At 44.9% G+C, this 7369-nt stretch overlaps 1 long non-coding RNA gene across 1 annotated transcript; it reads right to left on the reverse strand.

Moving 5' to 3' along the window:
- Positions 1–225: 225 nt before the first annotated feature.
- LOC140104704 (uncharacterized) lies at positions 226–5170 on the reverse strand. Its single transcript, XR_011850383.1, has 4 exons — positions 5021–5170; positions 3414–3508; positions 2652–2716; positions 226–1022 (listed from the first exon to the last, which is right to left on the reverse strand). It is a non-coding gene; the product is annotated as an uncharacterized lncRNA (long non-coding RNA).
- Positions 5171–7369: the final 2199 nt, after the last annotated feature.

Below are 7369 nucleotides of genomic sequence, written 5' to 3' on the forward strand. Positions count from 1 at the left end.
GCCAGGTGCAGGTAAGCGCGTCAAGCGACGCATTTTTTTAAAAATTATGGCGGTTTCTCCGAATCCGACGGGTTTTCTGACGGCCACCCCCCCATTTCTGTCACGTGCATGCCGGCGCTGATGCGCCTCAATCCGATCACGTGCGCCAAAATCCCGGGGGCAATTCAGGGAAAAATGCAGCAAAACGGTAAAATTCGGGTAAAACGGCGTAAAAACGTGATTCAGGCCCTTAGTAAATGACCCCTATAGACAAGCAGTTTCCATGTTCTTTTCAGTGCAAAGTCAGACAGAAGACTGGCGCAAACGCTTTCATATATATGGGCCGGCATCTTTGCGCTCTACATTTGTCTTTGTGTTTGCATTCACTGTTACACTCTAGTTTCTACATTGTAGCAATTTGTGTCCACTGCCTCCAGCCAGTTACTATGTATTAATGCATCTCAGCTGCTGAGCGCTGGCAATCATGTGACAATAGGCTCCGCCCATAAAAAAATTAAAGACCATGGGGGTGAGATGTATCAGAAGTGCTGCTCATGCCAACCAAGCTCCGCTTTTATTTTCCCATCTCTGTTTTAAAGACTAACACAGGGCGCTGATTGGTTGCTATGAGGAATTAGAACAGTTCTGCTCTCAGACACTTCTGATGAATCTCTCCCCATGAAAAATCATAAAAAAAATAAATCTTGTACTTTCTTTACTCTCTGGGCGTGTTCACATGTTCAGTTTTTCAGGGGCAGTTTTCGATGTCCAAACCAGGAGTGCAGTGAAAATAGTGGAGCAGCTTCTCCCAGTGATAAGTTCTCACCCATTATGATCCACACCTGATTTTGGATTCAAAAACTGCATCTGAAAAACTGAACACGCGGCTGCCCCCTCCAGGTTTTTGGTCTCCTGTAAAGTTGCTTTGTATGTGTCCGTCTTCCCATGGAGTCCAGCAGCAGTGGTGTCTCTGGTGGCTCCTCTGATGATGGATTTGGCTGATGCTGTATATTTCCGGCTCACTGGGTGATGACTAGAAGACTCTGAAACACAAGTATCGAGGGTTTATGATGAACAGTGTAGAACTCTTCAAGTCCGATATTTATCTTTCCAGGAAAATTGGAGCTTTAGATGACATTCAGCGTGTGACACATGCAGGGGCGTAACTACAGCGGTAGCAGCCACAGCAGCCGCTATGGGGCCCGCAGTGTCAGGGGGCCCCAGCATCCGACCTGACAAAATAAAGAAAGGAGGATGTGCACCATTATATCTATATTGTACTGAACATTATCCAGCATAATATGTATATAACATATACAGTCATTTATATATGCAGTATCTGTGATGTGTATATGGTGTCTGTATACACTGTATGTGTGTGTATATGCTGTGTGTGCACATGAGTGTATATAAGTGGGAAGGGGGGCCCCATGCTAGGGGGCCCTGTCTCTCCTAGTTACGCCACTGGACACATGCACAGATATTGGGCCAGGATGCATTTACCATCAACACCCATCATGATAACCCAGGGACATTACTCACAGATTCAGGCATCGGGACTGCGGGAATCTTCTTATATTTAAGAGGAAGCATATAACATAAAGTTCCCACTAGTTTTTCTTAATCCTCTTATATTTGTTATCTATGGCCTCCTTCCTTCTAATAACAACATTTAAAATGATGGTAATGAACCAGAAGGGCTCTGGGAGTCCCTCTGTTCTTCACAGGCTGTTACACTGTTCACCTGCTCCCTCAGCATTTCCCCCCATCCTCTGCCTAATGTAACCTCAAACAATAGGAGCAGAAATGCTTCTACACAGTTTAACAGCCTGTGAAGGTACACCACAGAGGGGTTCTAGTAACCCCCCCCCCCCACCCCTCACTAAAAGTTGATTATAGAAGAAAGGAGGCCATGGACAAGAAATATAAGAAGATGCCACATGATGGATTTTGATGGTAAATTTTCTTTAAAGGGTGAATAGTAGTAGTTACAACTTATTGCATTACACTGTGTACATAACAGGACTGAAGAAGGTGCTCCGGTATTTATCTGGTGTCTCTGGCTCCTTTTATTTTATGGTACATTGTACAGGGCTCTGAGAAAGATCCTGGTTATACACAGACAGTGATTCACATCTACTAGCAAAGTCTAAGTATTACCACAATGCACTGGGCTACATGTATCAGAACTTGTGCAGTGTGTACTATGTGCAGTTACCTGTGTAGTGTGCAGGGGGCGCCAGATTCATGGATGGAGGTGCTCGGTCTGCGCTGCTCGGGAAGTGGGCACCATTTTTTGGTGCACTTTGCTGCAGAATTGTGGCGCACGTCAGTAATAAATGTGGCGCATTGATAAATTTGGCGCGCTGTCCGGCTAAGCAGTAACAGCCGCTTTAGGTGACATTTTTCTGTCTTGTCGGACACAGAGCAGCCGCGGCACAAAACTGGCGCAGACACTTTATAAATACATGTGCAAGGAGTTTCCATGTACTTTTTAGCGCAAAGTCAGACAGAAAACTGCCGCAAACGTGTTAATAAATATGTGTATAAATAATACCGTCCTAGCGTTCCCTAATAAGACCTCCATACACTTAGCAATGTCTAAACGCTATCTCCTTTCTCCTGTAATAAGGATCTCTACAGATATCTGTGTAAGAGTTGTACTTACTCACCCACACCGGCACCTCATGATCTGACAGCACTAAGAAAATCTTCCCAACCTGTTTGCGTACGACACCTGCAAGAGAGAGATATAGCTCAGCCGCCTATAGCCCCTGTATATCACATAATAATAATAATTCCTTTATATAGCACACACAGATTACGCAGCGCTGCACAGAGCTTGTCACATCAGTCCCCTTCCCCATGGGGCTCACAATCTAAACAACCTACCAGTATGTTTTGTAGTGTGGGAGGAAACCAGAGGACCCGGAGGAAACCCACGCAAACACGGAGAGAACATACAAACATAACTCCGGAGCACCGCACCCGTCCATCGCTTGTTTCCTGTACTCAAACAACTCCATTGAATTAATTAGAGCTGATTGCTATCAATCCCATGATGCTTTGGGACAGCATTATATGAGCCGCCAGAGGCAGAACCATCTCTGCTTGTTCAGGATGCTCTGTGATATTCTCCATACCATAAGTATACAGTCAGGGAGGCTGAACTGTCAGCTCCTTATCTATAACTGTGTATTATAATATGTGTATAATATGATAGAAGTTTCTGACCCCTTCCAGAGAGCCTGACAGTCCATTGTGCAGGAAAATGTGATGCATGTGATAGGTGACACCCCATAGTATAGAAAACACATCACCGTATTCACACTGACGCCAAGTGTCCATAGAAAAACTGCTACAAAACTATAACTTAGTGATAATGATAAGACAATGGGACATGAAGTGTGTAACTCCTGCAGTATTGTACTCACCACACAGATAATTATCGGAACCAGGACAAAGGCAGCCGCTAACAATCCTAGTAACACGCGACCATACACGGGGAACGAGCTTCCTCTAGAATCTGCTGGGGGGAAGATGGGGAAACATAAAGGACTTCTCACTGTGTGAATCAATATCCCATGCAGTGTTATGGTCGTCATACTCTACTCGTTTAATAGCAGCACTTGTGATCCGCATCGATGAACACAAAACTGTACGAGTCCATTCATTCCTACTAAAAAGCAGAAATTTCAGGATTTGTGCGGCTTGGACAGGTATTTAACAGGGTTCTGCGCTGGGATTGTTTCGCACACAATAGGATTGTGTTGCAGCTGCGCTGCTTTCATGCGTCAGAAATCGAGGGGCGTGCCGTGGGACGATCCGACTGATTCAGACTGAGCGCAGGATTTAACTTTCAAATTGTGTCACAAGACAATGGGGGTCATTTACTAAGGGTCCGATTCGCGTTTTCCCGACATGTTACCCGAATATTTCCGATTTGCGCCGATTTCCCCTGTATTGCCCCGGGATTTTGGCGCACGCGATCGGATTGTGGAGCATCGGCGCCGGCATGTTCGCGACGGAAATCGGGGGGCGTGGCCGAGCGAAAACCCGACGGATTTGGAAAAACCGCCGCATTTGAAAAAAAGAAATGTGTCGCTTGGGACGTGCTTACCTTCACTTGGTCCGGCCCGGTGAACTCCAGCGCGTTCAGATGCTTTTCAGCGCAGCAGCGCCACCTGGTGGACGGCGGAGGAACTGCCTTGATGAATCCTGGCCGGACCCGAATCCAGTGCAGAGAACGCGCCGCTGGATTGCGAACGGACCGGGTAAGTAAATCTGCCCCAATGTTCTTACATACATCGGGATGAAGAAGGTGAACTCCGGGGACCTGAGCGGAGTAAGCGACACATGCAGGATATCGGGCGCAGGATCTTAGTGACTCCCCGCACAGCGCATTATACACGGACAATGCACTTACATGCACCTGGAAGAAGAAGGTGAACTCCGGGGACCTGAGCGGGGAAGCGACACATGCAGGATATCGGGTGCACGATCTTAGTGATTCCCCACACAGCGCATTATACACGGACAATGCACTTTTGGGGAATTCCGCAGACTGGGTAAGTAAATGTGCCCCATAATATTTATACAAAGTATCTCCTGTCCTGATTGTGAAAAGAAATCTTCCATCAAAATCCATCCTGATAAACCAGGGACATTACTCATAGATCCGGGCACCGTGGCTGTGGGAATCTTCTTATATTTGTTATTCTGTTACGCTGTGCAGGAGCACTTCCCCCCTCTCCCTGTGTGAGATCACAGCAGACAGTGAGAGGGGAAAGTGCTGAGGGAGCAGGAGGGGAAGACAGAATAACAGCTTGTGAAGCCACAACACAGAGGGGCCCTGGTAACACCCCAGTGCTCTTCTGACTCATTAGCATCATTTTAAAATTTAATTAGGAAGGAAGGAGGTCATGGATATCACAAGGAGGTTATGGATTACACATATGAGAAGATTATTACGGTGCCCGGTTTATCGTGGATTTTGATGGTAGATTCCCTCTAACAATTCTTCTATATTGCAGCGCATTACCATCTGCTGCTGGGGTTGTGGTTGTTGATGCAGTTGTAGTTGTCGCTGTAGTGGTTGCACTTGTGGTTTTGGATTTGTCAGTGGTTCCAGCACCTCCTCCTCCTCCTGTTGCTGTTGTAGCGGAAGGTACAGTGTTTCCACCCTGGGTTTGTCCTCCATCTGTGGAATCATCCCAGGATGATATGTTACTTGTTTCATTCAGTTATAAGCATTTTCTGTTACACATAATGTAATGATGTATTATGCTCCATCTTGGTGATATTCTTATATCTTTTTTGCTGACATTTAGTTGCATTACATAATAAAAAATGCCACATGTTACAACACTCACAAATGTCTAAAATGAAAAAAGAATACAGTCTCTATGTACATGCATATGGTTTGTAAACGCATACAGTATATGCATGTAGAAGAGAATGGGAGTCACATAATTGGCATGTTACGTTTCTATTTTCATCATGATTCACTCACACAACTTACCTGTAGTTACCTGTGCTGTTAGTACAGGTGCATAAATAATTGTTAATCATCAGACATCGTAGAATAAGAGAAGTCACAGAACCACCGGACCGGCTGCTTGCTTTTCAGGAACTGTTACTATACCAGAACACTGAATGTTTAGGTGCCTGAACAAGTTCCATGGCCAATCTGTTTGCGACCCAGGGCACTGGTGGTTTAGTATTAGATACTAATTTCTAACCTAAGATGAACAGGTTTTGTAGAGTAGATAAGATGTAAAATAACCATTTGAAGTCGATGGGATGGTCAGTCCAGGTAATGATGGACCCATTACACCAGGTGAGCTTATCACCATTAGTGAAAACACCAGTAGCCATCCCAGCACCTAGCGAACCGCTTATTCCAGGTACCGCTCCAGATCTGGAAGTAGCTATGCCATGAGTAGTTATGTCAACTGAACCATCTGTCTTCAATCCCTGACTTTGAGAAGTTGCCAGTGCACTTGGCACCAAATCTGCAAAATGGTCAAAATTGTTTTTTTCTGCTGGTATAAGATTGGACTCTGATACCGAGAGCCACCAGCGGCACTTAGGTTGTCAGTACAAGTAAAGTGATTGTTAAGTGGTTGTTAATCCTTAAATTATAGAAAAGAAAAGTTCTAGAATCACCATTTAAAGTAGATGGATAAACAGGTACAGAAGGACCCAATTCTATTCAGGCTTTCTTAAGGACTAGGGCAGTGGTAGCGAACTAATGGCACTGGTGCCAGAGATGGCCTCTCTGTGGGCACACGGGCTGTCTCCTGGCATGGCATCTTCCTGCAGTCTCGGGCAGTCCAAGTAGTGCCCTGCTATTTTAAAGTGACCCATTCTGTGCTGCTTGGTCCTGCTCGAAGAGTGAAAAGGTGAGGACAGGGTCGGATTGGAGCTCCAAAACTCTGGTAGCAATAAGTTTGTTACTGCCTAAATTGCCGTGTTGGCACTTTGGGAAAAGCTAGTGTTTTTTGGGTCTCATTTTGGGCACTCGATCTCTAAAAGGTTCGCCATCACTGGGTCATAGCAAGACCTTGAGAACTGCTTATTCCTGGTAGTTCTGGAAGTGGCTAAGACCCGGTTATGGGAACTTAACCATCAGTTTTTGGCCCAGGACTTTGAGATGTCACCATGTCATTTGGAATAAAATCCTCAAAGTATTCAGAAAATATTTTGTCTAGTGGTCCTAAGACACTGATAACCAGAAACCATATTTAGTTTGTTAATAGATGCCGTGAAATAACTGTTAATGGACAGGTGTTGTAGAGAAGATGAGAAATCACCATTTGAAGGAGATTGTTTAGTTGTTCTGGGTATAGAAGGACCGAATACACCAGGTGTGCTTTTTGGGATTTCATTTTGAACAATGGTGAAAAGATTTGAAGATCCGGTGGCCATTCCAGGGCCTTGGCATTTGCTTATTCCAGGTACCCCTTCTGACTCAGTGGTGGCTGTGGAGCCTGATAGGGCAGCTGAACCATATGTTTTTGACCCAGGACTTTGAGAAGTTGCCAGGTCATTTGGCGCCTGCAAATTTGTCAAAAATGTATTTTTCTCGTTGTCTAAATTCGATTCAAATACTTAGAGCCACAACCCATTTTTAGGTTGTTAGTATAAGGGTAGTGATGATTGTTGATCTTCAGATATTATAGAAAAGAAAGGTTGGTTGGATCTCTATTTGAAGTAGATGGGGTCATTCAGGGACAAAGAAGAACCCAATACACCAGGTGCACTTTTCATACTTTCACTTGGACCAACACCATTTGATATAGAATGGATAGTCATAACAGGAACGGAAAGAACCCAATACACCAGGTGCGATCGTGAGCCTTTCATTTGACCCAACACCATTTGAAGG

This window comes from Engystomops pustulosus, chromosome 10 (assembly GCF_040894005.1).
Source record: "Engystomops pustulosus chromosome 10, aEngPut4.maternal, whole genome shotgun sequence".
Taxonomy (NCBI): domain Eukaryota; kingdom Metazoa; phylum Chordata; class Amphibia; order Anura; family Leptodactylidae; genus Engystomops; species Engystomops pustulosus.